This window comes from Tenrec ecaudatus, chromosome 1 (genome assembly GCF_050624435.1).
Source record: "Tenrec ecaudatus isolate mTenEca1 chromosome 1, mTenEca1.hap1, whole genome shotgun sequence".
Lineage (NCBI taxonomy): Eukaryota > Metazoa > Chordata > Mammalia > Afrosoricida > Tenrecidae > Tenrec > Tenrec ecaudatus.
In genome coordinates, this window is record NC_134530.1 from 29,367,125 (window position 1) to 29,384,880 (window position 17,756).

At 48.3% G+C, this 17,756-nt stretch overlaps 1 pseudogene; it reads left to right on the forward strand.

The window, feature by feature from the left end:
• Positions 1 to 2,196: 2,196 nt before the first annotated feature.
• On the forward strand, positions 2,197 to 2,658 carry LOC142433000 (nucleoside diphosphate kinase B pseudogene; annotated as a pseudogene).
• The last annotated feature ends 15,098 nt before the right edge of the window (positions 2,659 to 17,756 follow it).

Below are 17,756 nucleotides of genomic sequence, written 5' to 3' on the forward strand. Positions count from 1 at the left end.
AGGGTTAAAGAGTAAATATGTCAGTACTAAGATGCGCCTGGCCCAAACCATGACATATTCTATCATCTTATATGCATGTGAAGCTAGATAGTGAATAAAGAAGAACAAAGAAAATTGGTCCATTTCAATTATGTTGTTGGTGAAGAATGTTAAAAATAGCATGGTCTGCCAGATGAACAAATTATCTTGGAAGAACTACAGCCAGAATGCTCCTTAGAAGCAAGGATCATGAGACTTTGTCTTATGTACTTTATCACACTAGACCAGTCCCTGGAGAAGGACATCGTGCTTGACCAAATAGAAGGGCAGTGAAAAAGGGGACGACCCTCAATGAGAGAGATGGACACAGTGGCTCCAACAATGGATTCAAACATAACAATTGGGAATATGGCACAGCCTGGGCAGTGTTTCATTCCGTATTCATCCTCCACCTGTAGAATGCACACCCCAAACCCAACCTACTGCCTTCCAGCAGATTCCAATGCATATCAACCCTGTATAGGGCTTCCCAGGCTGTAAATCTTCATAGGAGCAGGTAACTTGATCTTTCTTCTTCAGAGAAGCTGAGGGTTTTGAATTCAAGTCTAACAGTACCCCCCAAGGGCTTCCTGTTCACCTGCATATGAGGCAATTAAAACTACCTTGGCTTGAGTCACAATGTTTTAGTCCTGAAAGTGACATCTGTGCTTCTTGTGCTTTATGCATATGGCTGCCAATCATATTGTCAGCAGCTTAAAACGCCAGCTCTCTGCGAGGTAAAGACTGGGCTTTCTCCTCATATCAAGAGTTCAGAACACAGGTAGAAGGCAGTTCTACTATCCTATAGGTGGGTCACTATGAGTTTGGGTGTTTTTTATTGTTTTGTTTTAACACATGTACCCAGTACAGAGTGTCATTTCTTGACAATTGCTTCCATGCTTGCTGATTGTGGATCCAGGTAAAATGAAATCCTTGATAACTTCAATGTTGTCTCCATTCATCATCAAGTTGTTTGTTGGTTTAGTCTGGAAGATTTTTATGTGTTTTACATGCAGTTGTAAGTCATACTGATCTTTAGCAGTGAATCCTTCAAATGCCGTACTCTTCCGTTTCAGGTAAACAAGGTTGTGCCATCTGCTTATCACTGGTGGTTAATTGGCCTCTTTCCAATTCTAATGCCAAATCTTTCTTCATATAGTCCAGTACCTCAGCTTATTTGCTCATCATCCAGACTGAATAAGTATGGTGAAAGGATATGCCCCTAATTCACACCTTCTCTGATTTTAAACCAAGAAGTGTCCCCTTCTTTGGTCCCAACTTCAGTTGCATCTCTGTTCATAGAATACATGCGCACAATTAAGTGTTGTGGAATTCCCATTCTGTGCACGATTATTTATAATCTGTTAGGATCCACACAAATGAATGTCTTTGGAAACTGAAAAAACACAAATAAACATCGTTCTTGTATTTTCCGCTTTTACCCAAGATCCACTGGCAGTAACAATGTCCCTCGTGCTGAGTCCTCTTTGAAACCTGGTCTGAAGTTCTGTCAGTACTGTCAGGGGATGCTGCCACCATTTGTTATTGTCTTCAGCAAAATCTTACTTGCCTGTGATAATGTTCACTAATTTCCACAATCCATTGGTGTACCTTTCTTTGAAATGGATATATATTTTTTTCCAGTTGATTTTCCAGATAACCATCTTCCAAGTATCTTGTAATCCATGAGTGCATAATTCCAGCATTTTATTCATTTATTGAAATATCTCAATTGGTATGCCATCCATTCCTGGAACTTTGTTTTTATCAATGCCTTCAGGGCACCTTCGATTTCTTCCTTCAACACTGTTGGATTTGCTTTTTAACAAGTTTTTTGACATATATTTCACATATCGTATATTCAATAGTTCAATCATATAAAAAAGTTGTACAATCATCAGCACAATCAATTTTAGAACATTTTCTTCTTCCTTGTACTCATTGCTGTTAGTTCACCATTTTCCCATCCTCCTCTGCTGTACCCCCCAAAAAACACTAGTCCAGTTATTGGCTCTCTGGATTTACTGATCCTGGACTTCATATGTAGAAAAACATACCAATGCAAAAAAACCAACAGCAATAACAAGAGAAAACACTCAGTTGAAAAGAAAGCAGGAGGTCTCCACTGCAGCTTGCGCCTCCGGCTGCCCGCTCCACCCGCTCAGCCGCTTGACTGGCACCATGGCCAACAGTGAGTGCACCTTCATCGCCGTCAAGCCAGACGGCGTGCAGCGCGGGCTGGTGGGCGACGTCGTCAAGCGCTTCAAGCAGAAGGGCTTCCGTCTGGTGGGCACGAAGCTCGTGCAGGCCTCCGAGGAACACCTGAAGCAGCACTACAAGCACCTGAAAGACCGCCCCTTCTTCCCAGGGCTGGTGAAGTACATGAACGCGGGGCCAATTGTGGCCATGGTCTGGGAGGGGCTGAATGTGGTGAAGACGGGCGGGGTGATGCTGGGAGAGACCAACCCAGTGGATTCCAAGCCAGGCACCATCCGAGGGGACTTCTGAATTCAAGTTCGCAGGAACATCATTCACAGCAGTGACTCGGTCAAGAGCTCCAAGAAAGAAATCAGCCTCTGGTTTAAGCCGGAGGAACTGGTGGAGTACAAGTCTTGTTGCCATGACTGGATCTACAAGTAAGAGCCGGACAAAGCAGTCCCATCCACGTGGGCCCGTTGGCACTGTGCCTGGCCTGTGTACAGCTCTTCTTCTGGGGTTGGAAGCAGTAGGAATGATGTCCTGTCTCCTTCCAAAGCACGCTGACCAGTGAAATAAAGTCGTTGGAGACTGGGGGGAAAAAAAAGAAAAGAAAGCAGGAAATGTTAAAAACGAGAACAAATTTGAAATGGGTCAAGAGGGAGACAAATCGATACAGTGTTAAATTGTAACCTCACTGCAACCACATGAATCCATCTCAAAGACATCATACCAAGACCTTCCACATTCCTGGTCTGTGGTCAGGGGGAATTCACTGGAGGCATGGCTCATGTGTACTTCCCTTCACTGTTTAAAAACAAAACTAAACTGAAACAACTTTAAAACGGGTAAAAAAGAGGAATCAAACGATAAGGTGTTGCATTTTAACTTGACTACATCTGCCACAACTGACTTCACCATGTTCTCTGTCTGATCACAAGCCTAATCACATGTCCGAAGTATGGTCAGTGGGATTTGCCAGAGGCCTGATCTATCTGTGGACCCAGCACATGGATCCGGGGCTTCCTCTGTCATCCGTAGCCTTCTGGACACAGGTGTTCACACTTTAAGTTCTGATCCCATTCTCTCCTTCAGATTTAAGTTTTATTATTATAACCCTTGAATCAACAGGCTGGTGTGCTTCTTCCATGTGGACTTAGTTGACGCCTCACTGCGATGCCTGCTTGTTTGAAGACAATCTTTTCAGACCCCAGATGCTATTCGTTCTGAGAGCCGGGTGCCACCTGGTTCCTTCATCACGCTTGGTTATAGCAACCACAACTTCAATGATCTCCTCATGAGAGCGGGCATCAAGCACGCCATGTCATAAGAACTCATAGACAATTTGTTACATCCAAAAGTGGTTCAACATTATCAAAGTCTTTTTGGTAAAATGACTCCGTGTATTCCTTCCATCCTCTTTTGATGCCTCGTGTATCGTTCAATGTTTTGAGCACAGAATCCATTAACATTTCAGCTTGAGACCTGAATTTTTTTTCAGTTCCTTTAGCCTGAGAAAAAACTAAATAGGCTCTTTAGTTTTGATTTTTCTAACTCTAGGTCCTTGCATAGTTCATGATTATATGTAACTTTTCTTCTTTAGCTGCTCTTTGAAGTCTACATATGTAGAGAAAGAGAGAGAGAGAACGGCATAGGAGAAAAACAAGCAAATACATGGAGGAATAGAGAGCAGGTATCTCTAGCCATCACGGCCGATTGTGCAGGGTTTCCTGACTCTTGAAGAGTGATGGGAGAGCTCTTCTGACGGAAGCCTACAGATTACCGCCCAGGAAACCATCCAAAGAGCACCAAGTGGTGGCGTGCAGTTAAGACCAAGGCACTGTGGCACTGGGGAGTTCACTGATGCTTCCCTTTAACCCAGTGGTTCTCAACCTTCCTCATGCCCTGACCCTTTCATACAGTTCCTCATGTTGTGGTGCCCCCAACCATAACATGATTTTCGTTGCTACTTCATAACTGTAATTTTGCTACTGTGATGAATTGGACGACCCAAGTGAAAGGGTTGTTCGATCCCCCAAAGGAGTCGCGACCCACAGGTTGAGAACCACTTCGGGGACTCCTTTACCTATCTCATGGAGTCCACGAGTGGTTCAAATAGTTAATTCACTTGGATATTAACTGAAAGGTTGGTAGTTTGAGTCCACCCAGAGGTGACTCAGGAATCAGCCACTCTCCAGCACAGTTCTCCGCTTACACATGTGGGGAGTCTATGGGTTGGGCTCAACTCCACACTAGCCAGTGTACCCTCTGTGTAGTGAGGCCCTTATTCCTTGAATCCCTCTCTAAGTGATACGGGTCTGGTAAATTTGCAGAGTATCCATCTAGGAAGTAATCGTTAAACCATGTAAAGTAAGTTACCCCAGGCACTTATAGAGTAGTCACTGGTTTTTACCCTCCTCTTGGATCTGAAGCTTCTATGGGAATCAATCACCAGTTGGCTGGTGACAGTCACCACAGAGCAGTGCGCTCTGCCTCCTGGGCTGACTTTCGGGGCCTCAGGCCCAAGCCCCAGAGGGAGAGAGCCCTTCCCTTCCTCCCAGCATAACCCACTGGAACCGGATACGGCAACTCTGGATGGAAACCAAGTCCCCCTGACATCAGCCTCTGCCTTTCCAGTCCTTAAACTTGGAGGTGGGGCAGGGGGGTGGGGGGGAAGGCTGTGATCCACACATCATCCAGGAGATGTGGCTTAAAGCCCACAGCAAAAGGTTTTGTGAGTTCACTCCATGGCACCTTCCTCTCTTCGGTCATGATTGTTTCCTCAATACTCTCTTCTGCTTTTCAGGAGAAAGTCGACAGCATGACTTTAAGATGTAACAACTTGTACACAATTTTTTCCATGACATTGGCTATCATTTTTCATAAGGTTTCAGCAGTCGCATTCTTGCCATTGTGTTTGTGCTGTCCCCGTTGATCTAGCTTCCCTTCCCCTCCTTGCCATCTCACCTTTGCTTGCAGATGCAAGGCGGCCATTCGGCCATTATGTGAGGCACACATCGCTTATGGGCCATATGATTTATTTTATAAAGCAAGGTAATATTTGGCTGAAAAATAACCTCTGGGAGTGGTTTCCATGTCGGGTGAAAAGAATGCCTTAGTCTGGGGGAGTGGGGAGACTTCCTCTATCAATCCGGTAAGCCTGGCCTTTTTTAATGACCTGGCATTGTCGTCCATGTTGGTTCTCCCATTGTAACCCAGAAGTTTCTATTTACCAAAGTGTGGTAGCCGCGCAGCATCTAGTTCTTCTGGGTCAGGGTAGAAGAGGCCATGGTTTTTGTGTGCTATTAGACCCGTGGATTTGTTTCTTTTGTTTCCTTAATTCTTTTCTGCCCTGGACAAGTAAACAATAGCAGTTGCATCTGATCAGAGCAGCCAGTGCACAGAGAGCACCATAGGACCGGCCCCACCACGAGGCATGATCTATGTGCATATATTTATAGATTTAGTATAAAGATAGCAGTTGGACATTGGGCCTCTACTCCCTCAATGCAAGAACACTTTGTTTCATTAAACTGGCATTACATTATGCTCACCTTCCCGACACAATCACTGAAGACAAAATAGGTGCATAAGCAAATGTGGTAAAGAAACCTGACAGTGACCAGCTATCAAAAGATATGTCATCTGGGGTCTTAAAAGCTTGAAGATAATCTAGCTGAGAAGCAACAAAGCTCACATGGAAGAAGCACACCAGTCTGGGTGATCATGAGGTATCGATGGGATCAGGTATCAGGCATCAAAGACCCAGAACAAAAAATCATATCATTGTAAATGAGGGGGAGTGTGGAGTGGAGCCCCAAACCCCATCTGTAGGCAACTGGACACCTCCTTACAGAAGGATCATGGGGCCGAGACGAGCCAGTCAGTATTCAGTATAGCACCAATGAAACAAACAATTTTCCTCTAGTTCTTTAATGCTTCCCCCACATAACTATCATGACCCCAATTCTATCTTACAAATATGGCTAGACAAGAACATATACACAGGTACAGATAAGAGCTGGAAACACAGGGAATCCAGGACAGATAAACCCATCAGGACCAATATTGAGAGTAGCGATACCAGCAGGGGAAGGGGAAGGTGGGGGAAGAAGAGGGAACCGATCACAATGATGTATTTATAACCTCCTGCCAGGGGTATAGACAACAGAAAAGTGGGTAAAGGGAAACATCATTCAGTGTAAGAAATGAAAAAATAATAATAATTTGTAAATTATCAAAAGTTGTTGAGGGAGGAAAGATGGGGCAGGGAGGAGAAAAGTGAGCAGCTGCTACCAAGGGCTCAAGCAGAAAGAAGAGGATATGGAAATGATAATGACAACAAATGTGCAAATGCGCTTGCCACAATGGATGGATGGATGGATTGTGATAAGAGTTGTACAAGCCCTCCTCCAATGACAAAATAAATAAATACCAGTTGCATCTTAATTAGTTATTTGCAAGACCCCAAGCACTACTCAGAAGACCATGAAGTAGAACATTAACTTTACAGCTATGTTGTGCCAATCGACTAAGTTATTCCATGTGACAATGATCCTAAGCCCTTCAACCTACACACAAGTGTGTATTTACAGATGCCTAAGGATACCACATGTATTAATTTTGAGGATACAGGCGATGAATCAAATAGCCCAGCAGTACAAACAGGGAATCTCCAAGAGTCTCAGGGCAAGGAAGCCCAGGAAGTGCCAGGGAGAGCCCAGAAAGACTCCCTGGAAGAGGGGACATGTGGAGCTCTGTCATAAAGCACAATCAGACTTCCATATCTGGGGAGGCTCTCTGAAGAACCGGTGGCCATAACCCACGGACTCAACCTGGGCCCTGGGACCAACCAGACCCATGTTCAGATCCAAGAGCAGCCTCTGCCCAGTCCTGTGACCGTGTTGTCACCGAGCAAGCTATTTGTCCTCCTAAGAGTTGTCCCCGCTGCATTACACGTAATCTGCGCAGCAATGGTTACACGAAGGAGTGGTTATCAGCATTGCTGTGGCTTCTATGGGCTCCCAGCGTTCAGGGTCTCCTGACCAGAGGCGGCTGTGGAGTGAGGGTGGCCCACACAGAGAAGCATTTGCTGTGGGAGGCATGACACTGATCTGGTGATGCGAATGGCCGCGTGAGTGGCAGCAGGGCTCGAGGCCATATCTCCCACTCACTGCCATCCTACAAGACACGGCAGGAGCGCACCCGCAGGCTTTCTGGGGCTGCGGATCTTTACAGAGGCAGACTGCCATGTGTGTCCCCTACAGAGCAGTTGGAGGCTCCAAACTGTCAGCCTTTCCGTTAGCAGCCCAGTGCTTGACCCATTGCTGCCACGGGGTTCTTTCTGATACTTGGAGCTGGATCCTCAGAACTCTGGGCGAAGGACCGAGAGCAGGGATCAGGACAAAGGCCGTGTGCTCAGGGCGGCATCTCAGGAATACAGCCCAGGCAGGGAGGGGTGCAGCATGAGCAGTCCTCCTGGGTCTCCCTCCCGGAGACAACCTCACCCTCCACTCTGGGATGACACCTGCTGTGGAAAGATGGTCACCAACCCAGCTGTTGTAAGTCCAGCCTTAGGAATACAAATGTCTCCACAGTGAGATGCCCGTCCCTTTGGAAGGCTGCTCTGGGCTTTCCCGTGAATTTCCTGGGCTTGCCAACAAAAAGCCACAAACTGGTGGCCTAAAGCAACAGAAATACATTCTCTCCCAGTTTCTGGAAACCAGGCAACCCAAACAAGGTGTCAACAAGCCTGTGCTCTCTCTGAGGGCTCTTGGTGGGGGGGGGGGGGGGAGATGATCCTGCCCTTTTTCTCCAGATCCTATGGCTCCTGGCAGCCCAGAGCCCTCCTTGGCTTGTGGTTGTGTATTACCGATCTCTGCCTCCGCCTTCCCACGGCCACCTGCGTGTCTCCTATTCGGCCTCTGACAAGGTCGCCTGTCACTGGCTTTAGGGCCCACTTTGATTCATGGTGATCTCAGGTTTTGATCCTTAACTTATTTACACCTGCAAAGATCATCGAGTCCCCCCAAATAAGGTCGCCTTCACAATGGCAGGAGTCCGGCCATGGACATCACATCCGAGGGACCACTGCAGTCCACTTCCTGCTTCCCTGGAACTGTCCAGAACTGCAAAGGGCTCGAACTCTGCCCCCGGGAGGGACCGCTGGCAGCAGCAAGCCTGGCTCTCTGTGGTGTCAGCATCCCGGGCACAGCTAACACCAAAGCTCTCAATGAAGAGTGGGGTCTCTGAATGAATGACTGGGAGACCTGCAAGAGAGCCATGCACCCCATAAACACCAGCTAGTGAAGGTGCAAGAATCACAAACTCCAAAGTCACTGTAAACATCCTGCCACCCTCAGAGTCATCCTGCCCAGAGGACTCATAGAGTTGACTCCCAGCTCCTCAGGGCCACAGCCCATTTCTGTGGCCACTGCCCAACACCCAACAAGCCCTTGGTGACCTCTTCTAGGACCCTGGACCCCTATGCGGCATTGACTTTCTGACCCACTCTGGTGACGGTGAACAGGGACTTGGAGCCAAGGCTCCCACTCCTGCATCCTGTGCTGGGCTCAGAGGTAAAGGGGTATTGTACACGTGCTCTTTCCTCACTGCCTCTGCCACCTGCTCCACCATCTTTGTGTCCCCTAGAGGTGGGACGTGGTCACAAGCATCCCTGTCCCACTGACAACCTATTTAGCATCCTGGTGGAAAAAGCTCCCCATCGCTAATCTTCCAAGCAACCTCTCAGCCTTGTCAACCCTGCTTAACGTACTGTCTCACCCTTGAACCAATCTCTGAAGATAGGAGGAGGGCGGACAGGTCATTCCTGGGGTAGAGTCTGTCCCGTATTTAAATCCAGGGAGCCACTGGGGGCTGCTTCCAGAAGAAGACATGGGCCTGTCTATCAGTACGTCGTCCTCTGGTGGCTTATGTGTTGCTGTGGAAGCTATGCCACTGGTATTTCAGAAACGCTGGACCACTCACGGTGGCTACATTTCAGTGGCACTCCTGAACTCCAAGAGAAAGATCTGTTCATGACCTTCTGAAAATTAGCCAATGGAATCTCTTTGATGTTCTTGTTAGGTGCCACCGATGAGTCGGTTCCAACCCATAGTGACCCTGGGCACAACAGAGCGAAACACTGCCTGGCCCTGCACCATCTTCACAATTAGTGCCACGTGTGAGCCCACGGTTGCAGCCACTTATCTCATCTAGCGCTGAAGGATGAGCCCCCTAGGCTAGAAGTCACTCAAACTACACAGGGGATTTGCTTGAACTTAACGATCATGAAGACCGAGAAGGACCATGCAAGGTTTCGTTCTGTGGAGCATGAGGTCATCATGATTCAGAGCCAGCTCAAGAGCCACTAACAATAAGCCTCAACCCAGACAAGAACAGGAATCGAGGAGGCTCCACAGACAGTCATCCTGCACAGACAATAGGGGAGCTCAGCGGGGGTCAGTTTGGAAATCAATGAAGGACTGACTGGTAGTCTCTGGAAGACCATTAGTTCTATTTGCAAACTTCTGCCAGACAAGACCAAGATCATTTTGGGTGGTGTGGCTCACACATGGCTTGGGAGTTACTTGCTTCCAAGCATCTTATCCCCCAAATCAAAAGAAATGGGCAGTGTGAGAAGGGGTGACCATTCTCTCCTTCTTGGGCTCCTAGCAAGGGCTATCTCTGAGCCCAAGTGCTGGATGACAGCCCAACGCCTGCCCACAGCCTGGGACTGCCCGCCTTCAGGACGCTCCGTCATGATGTTGCAGGAAACATGCCACCAGCAGCTGCTTCTGGCAAGCAAGTAGGGAGTGAGGGAGATGCCAATTTGTGGCAGACGTCTGAAGAAGCTATTTCTAAAACAGCAATTACCAGAAAGGGGAACAAATTACTACTTACTTCAGAGACTTTCACACATGGAGAATCAGGGCTCTACAAAGTAATCAGGGCAATGTGTTTGCAAAGCTGCATTATTTATATTGAAATATTTCACAAGGAAAGGTCAGGAACAGAAATTGAAGGTTAGCTAGGAGCAAAATACCAGGGTCACTCTCTCCCCGCTAAGTCGGCACGGGGCCTTGATCACAGCTGCATTAGGCACATTTGAAAACTGTTAAATAAACCCAGGCTAGTATCCAGCATCAGACTTCTAGGAAAAATGAGCTCAAGTGGCCAAACCCAATAAGAGACAAGCCCGCCCCACGGCTGTGGCCCCTGAGAGCCTGGCTAGGGCCTACGAAGTGATCTTTGGGCATCAAGCCTGAGTAAATCCACTGACAATCGGCATCCCTACAGGACCTGGCTCACTGCCAAGCACCCCCCACCCCATCTAAGCCCTATCTGGACCCAGTTAAAACCAGTTGTCCATGTGTTGACTGATTCATGGAGATCTCCTGTGCGTCAGAGCAGAAGGGTGCCCCATAGACTGCTCCATAGACTACTCAAGGACTGGTTCTTAGAAGTGCTTGGTCAGGCCTTTCTTCCCTAAGCAAGCCTGCTTTAGTCTAGAAGCTTCAGTGAAACCTATCCACTGTGGGTGACCCTGCTGGGATTAGAAATACCAGTGGCCCAGTGTCCAGCAGCAGCAACCCTGCATCCACCACAGGACGACATAGTGACAGTTCGGTGGTGGGCTTCATATAGATGCTGTTGTTAGGTGCCATCGAATGGGTTCCAGTCCACAGCAACTTGATGTACACATGGCATTGGGTATATCTGGTGCACACAATTTCTCCAAAGTGTTGAAAAGCAAAGACGTTACTTTGAGGACTGAGGTGGCCTGACCCAAGCCAAGATATTTTCCATTGCATTTTCCATTGCATTCCATATGCATGTGAAAGTCGGACATTAAACCAGAAAGACTATAGGAGAATCGGTGCATTTGAATTATGGTGCTGGAGAAGAACACCAACAGACCCGTGCAGTGCTCAAAAGACAGCTGATCTGTATTGAAAGAAGTCAGGCCAGAGTGCTCCTTAAAGGCAAGGATGGCGAGACTTCATCTTACAGAGTTTGGACATGCTGTCAGGAGAGACCCGTGCCTGGACAAGGACATCGTGCTTGGTAAAGTGGAAGGGTAGCGAAAAAGAGCAAGGCCCTCAACAAGACGAATGAGCATAGTGACCGTAACAAGGGGCTCAGGCATAGGAACAAGGGGGACGATGGCGCAGGACCATGCAGTGTTTGGTTCTGCTGTGCATGCATAGGGTTGTTGTGCATATGTGTCAGCTGACTCAATATGAAACATTTTTTAAAAGGTGTGAATCGCTTTCTATATACATACACACACACACACACACACCTCACTTATTTTGCTTATCTAGAGAACCCAACATAACACAGAGATGAAATTAAAGATCTCAAAATGAGATTACGCGGGATTTGGGTGGGCCCTTAATCTCATGGTGAGATGAGGCAGAGAAACAGAAATACAGGAGAGGATGTCACATGAAGATGGACATAGAGGATGATATTGTCACAAACCAAGGAATGTCTAGAACCAACCGATGCTAGAAGAGATAATGAAGTATCCTCCCCTGAAAACTTGAAAAGAGCCTGGTCCTGGAAGCCCCTTCATTCTGTATGCCCAGCCACTGGGACCGCGAGAGGACAAATTCCTATTGCTCTATGCCATCCTGTGTGGTCATCCCTGGCGTCACTTGCTGTAGCACCTGAGGAAACTCATGTATGCACCCTCGCTGTCAGACACTCCTCTATCTTCTGAACTGAAGATGCATACTCTGCCTCCGTCTTTCTGCACCCTTGGCCCAAGGCCTTGCATGATCCTTCAATTTCTTGTTGTGAAGTCCCACGCCCACAGCTTAGCCTGCCTGATGCCTTGTCTTCTACACCTCCCTCTCTGCAATAAATGCCACTTGCTCCGTGGTGCTCCTGTGCAGTGCTGTTCCAACAGCACACAGCCCTTCCCCCAAGGAGGGAGAGATCCTCTTCATGCACACCCCACTGAGCATGTGCTCCCTGGCCCTTCCATTCACTCTGTAGTCATGCACTCTGAGTGCTCTAGAGCAGCAAGGCCTACCCTAGCCTCGAAGGCATCCCCTGCACCTGGGACTCTATCTGTCACAGAACAGTGCCAAGCAAGTACTTGAGGAGGCCATTCATCCATTTATCATCCATCCACTCACCTATCCATCACCCATCTATATATTTACCTATCCATCTATTCATCAGCCACCCTTTCATCCATTCATCATATATCTATATGTTTACCTATCCATTCATTTATCATCCAACCATCCTTCTACACATCCATCCATCATGCACCCAGGCAGCAAAAGTTTGCCAGTTTCCTCAGGAGCAGACCTTGTCTGAGAGAGTCTCCAAAAAAAATGTCTTTATTTCTCAGCAGCTTCAGGGGGGGCACCCAAGGCTTGGTCATAGGCCAAGCAGGTACTGCCTGTGTCTTATTGATCCATGGAATGGATCACATGACCAAAAAGGCTATGGTGCTCTGACTAGCCAAAGTCAGGACTGCTGGGCCAGAGCATAAGACAGAGTAGAGCATCAGAAAGCTAATATCTTAACTAACTCAGCCTGCAATCCAAAGGCAAGAAAACAAATAAGAAAAAAAAAGCAGCAGGGAGAGGCTACCTCAGAGTCCTGAAGAGGTGACCTCAGCCAGAAATCCATAGAATAAGAGAGTCTGACCAGGAAGGATTCATAATTTGTGAAGCCCAGTGGGAAAGGAGAATGTTTTGTTCCCAAAAAAATCAGGGGAAGGAAAGTACCATTAAAGACAGTAAAATGTGCTTGACACAATGGATGTATGTATGGATTGTGATAGGAGCGGTAAGAGCCCCCAATAAAATGATTTAATAAATAAATAAAGACACTAAAATGTAACTTCGTTTCCTTCTTTCCCAAGTCTCTCTCCAGTTGGCATGTTGATTCTTATTTGCTATGTGATGCCATTCTAAGTAAGAAAAACAAATTTTGAATTATGAGAATGAATTTTGCCATTCATCTTTATAGGGTGCGGTGCCAGTTTTAAATGCAAATGGAAGAGCATTTAACTTGTACGTGGAATCACCAAAATTGCTCGATTCATCTCTTGGAGCTCATGCCTGAATATGTATTTTGTTTTCACCAAAACAGAGGAAACACTGCACAAAAGTAGCTCGACTTTTTTTTTCTTTCATTTGCCTTCTTGACAAGCACAAGGTCTACAAGCCCCCGCTGCTTTAGGCTCACTGGAAAGTAAGGGAGGGCTGAAGGGAATGAGGGATCTGGGTGTTGTGCCTTCTGCCTCCTTTCAATGTCAGCCATCAGATGGGGAACATGCACTACCAGGCCATTACAAAGTGCCTTGGAAGAAAGGCATGGCACGCTTCTTCTTAAAATCCTCTGGTGCACTCTTCTGCTCTGACACACATGAGCTCACCATGAGTTGAAGTCGACTGGATGGCAAATGGTCTGTATCAGGAAGTTAGACAGGATATGGCTGAGACCCTTGGTCGTTTGTTTTTATGAGGATGTCTTTGGCTTTCTCCTGTTTTGAACAAAGTTCTGGTTCAACTGGAAAAAATGATTTCTCAGGGCTCTCAGTCTCCCACTTGATAGTAGATGTAGTGAGTTTACCTTGTCCTTGCTTTGGGTCTTTCTGAATGAGAATATTGTGCTCTTGGGGCATCATGAACACCACAGGCCAACAGGGGAGCAAAAAAGGGTGAACACGTGGACTATACATATCTTCTCTATTCACACACACATATTCCCATTTGCCCATCCAATTGACCTCCCAACCACAAGCTCAAAAATAAGATTCTTAAACATTTCAAGATGGCGCCAAGAGTGCTCTAAACCAAGTACAGGTCCTAGTGTGAGTAGGGGTCTATGTACCCTTGCCAATTACAGTCTCATGAGATCACCCTGGGCACAACCACTTACCAGATTCTAGGGCCTACAGTGACCCAAGTCTTTTCGCAATGGGTTAGAACCAGCCTGGGATCCCAGGTGGTCCTTTCCCCTGACTAGATCTGGTTATGGTCACAGAGGGAAGGTGGGGCCCACTCGAAGATCAGAGAGGAAACTTCCCATCCCTAGTACCAGGTGGCCAGAGCACTTGACCTCCTGACTCTCTGCGTACAAGGAGACCACAAACACAGCAGCAGCTCAGCTCAATCGGGTCAGCCAGGAGGCTCACATTTCCATCTCCGAGGCACCCAGATGTGACGCTGCAGTAGACAAGCTTTCTTCAAGGGGGCAGGTGTCTCCATATCCAGTTGGGCCAAAGGCAACAAGTTCCACAAGATGGCATTTTGGGTCTTCTTTTGGTCTTGTGTACCACTTTTAAAATCCTTTGGGGCCTTTGAAATGTCCTTACTGCCTCTTTGGTCAATAGGGGGAAAATCTTTTTGTATCAAGATGTCCCATCACCCTCATGTCACCCCTCCCCACTCCACCACACACAACTGAAGCTGTCCATCTCTCCCCTCCTGGGGGAAGAACAAGATAGTGCTGCTTTGTCAACCAGAAGCCACAATACTGTCATCCTGTGACACCATCCTGCCCTGGGACAGCTGAACCGGCCGCATGACCAGGTAGTGCTGCAGCTGGGAAGGGAGGCCCAGCTTTCTCTTTAGAAAATCACTAGAACCAGGGTATGAAGTTCCAAAGATGCTCAGTGGGGATCCTTCATCGCTGACACTTGAAAGTGTCCACAGGGCATCCCAAACTAAAGCTGGGGTCAACGATCAAAGGAGACCCCCGAGGAGTGTCCCCAGGGTATCGACAGAGCAGGCTTCAGAGCAACATACAGGTTCTGGAGTCAGATGCCTGGATCTTCAACCTGAATTCTGTGGCGTATAACCCTGGGAAGTGCACGCGTGTACACACGTACGCACACCTGTGGGCTGTGAAACCTGTCTGTGAGTTCCATGAGTGGTCATCAGGCTGGCAACACTGACGAAGAGCAAGGATGGGAAGCTTGAATACCAGCCACTGGCGCATGGTGACTGCTCAGTAAACATGGCCACGATTCAGGAAAGTCACCATCTGGCTGTTCGTTTGTGGCACCGTGGCTCAGTCTTGCGGTTCTGATACTGGAACTGCCACCAGTATTGCAGAGACCAGCGAGGTTAGTCGTCCTGTTGGTTCAACTCCCAGAATGAAATAGATTTGAGATAAAGACCCGGAGATCCACTTCTGAAAATGGAACCCATGAAAACTCTACGGCTCACAACGGAACACTGTGGGACACAGGCTGGGAGATGCTCCCTGCCAGCTCTAAGTGACGGCAAGCTTGCACTTGACCAGACCCGTGTCAGAAAGTTGGCGCCAGATGCGGCAGCATTTTGTTCCGCGGCCGCCATGCATCAGAGCCGAGTCCGCCAGCAACCCACAATAACACAGTTAGGAAGAGACTTTCTCTGGGTGGCTGCCAAAGTAGTTCCAAGGGTGACAACGGTGAGGGCCCCGGGGTTCCTCTCAAAGTCGGTCTGCCCTACCACATTCACTCCCACCAACAGCCCTCTAGATCTGCCATGTCCCACAGAACGTTCTAGAATGCTGAACACCGGCTCTCCTGTGCTATTCAGTTCAGGAGCTTCCACCAGACGACCATTTCAAGAGTCTTGCAATTGAAAGGGAAAAGAAATTATTAAACAAGAGTGGGGATTCCATCTTTCCATTTTTGAGGCTCCTCAAGCTCAAGAGCTTCCTCCAAGCCCTGAGAATCCCTGCTGCCATTCTATCCATCCATTCAGCCTCCTGGTTCCCACACGCATTTGTGCAGAGGTCTACAACACCCACTGGCTCCCTGAAGAACTTTCCAAGAGAAGCCTTCGCCTGCGAGAAAAAGGGGTGTCATTTTGACATTGAAGGGGCTCCAAGAAGGATCCCCTTATTGCTCTGTGCTCGTGGTTGATGCATTTAAATTCGCAGTTCCAAAGGAATAGCGAATCGACCACAGACTGCCGGGAGAACAAGCGAAGCAATTCTGAAGACATGCATCCAGTATGCTTTCCTCCCAAGGATGGTGACTCATCATCAGACGTGTCATCAGAAGAGACCAATCCCGAGAAAAGGCCATCTGGCTGGGAGAGAATCAGTGGGGGGGGGGGGGGGGAATGAAGAAAACTTCCAATTGGATAGACTGGCATCGTGACTGCACCAAAAGCAGTGGTTCTGAGAGTGGCGCGAGACCTGGCATCCCATCCTTCAGCTAGACGTAAGGATGAGAGCCCTGCGCTGTTAACCTCAAAGGGAGCCATTTGACACTGCCAGCCCCACTCTGCAGCGAGAAAGAGAAGGCTGTCTACTCCCCTAAAGAGTTACAGTCCCGGAGACCCACCAGCGGAGCTCTGCTCAGTACGAGGAAGTCACCACGGGGAAGTTGGAACCACCTTGATGGCAGGGAACACATTTGTTTGTTTTGACGTGATGGGAGTTACCTGGATGATGGCTGATGATAGCAGCAACCAGGGTCCCAGAGCTCTGTTCGCACTAAGACTCTCATGCATCCACTCAACAAACATGCACTCTGTCCCAGTCCCCACCTAGCTCCACGCAGAGTGCATCTGATTGGCTGCATTTTCTAAAGGCATGTCCCTAGACTCCTCCCCCAGAAGGGTCTGTTCTTCTAAGTCTAAAGGCTCCCCTGGCGGTGCTATTCCTAGGCTTTGGGTTTGGAAGCAGGACTGAGAGGAGATGAGAGCTGGGGCCTGCTCCCTCTCTGAAACCAGCCCAGGATGACTTCTGCTCCCAGAACTGGCCCTGGTCCATCTGGAAAGAGAAGCCAGCTCCTGCCCTCAGATGACAGATGGGGCTCAGAGTGAAAGGAGACAAACTTTTTGTCAGTCCCACCAGGTCTGCTCCCCAAAGCGCTGAGCAGACACCCTGGGGGAAGGGGAGCTACCAGTGTCCAGAGCTTGGGGACCATTCTGCCCTCACTGCATCAGCCAACGACATGCTCGAGGGGCCTCCAGCTCATCAGCCTCCACCAGCACGGAGCCCGGTAATGATTTTCAGATTAAGAAGCTGAGCTCCTGGCATATCCTTAAGATGCCTAATAAAGCAATGAACTCATCAGCCAGTCTGGCCTCCAAATGATGCCCCAAATGTGAGAACTGGGACCAGCCTCACTGGGCCTGCTTCATGCAAAATTGGTAATGTCATTTATGCACCTCTCTCGGATGCAGGCTCATGAATAAAATCACACAGCTCACCAACAAGTGCTTGCCGCCGCTGCCCATTCCCGTGCATTGAAAACAGCCAAAGCACCACCCTCGAGCAGCCTGGGCCTGGCAAGGGCACTCCAGGAAAATGAAGTTTCCCTATCCAATCGGTGTCAGCCCTGGGAAGGCATGGGCAGCAGGCAGCTTGCCCTTTCAAGTGTCGGGGGGCCCTTCCTGCCTGCAATTCCAGAGGGGACCTGTGAGGTTAGAAGACACGCAAAGCAATCACAGGCAGGTACCCATCACCGCCTCCGGCAGGCATGCCAACATCCTACTGGCCCAGGCGCTGCAGCTGCAGCCAGGTTGCTCTGCCTCTCCTGCCCCCTGCAACAAGCAGTCTGCAGA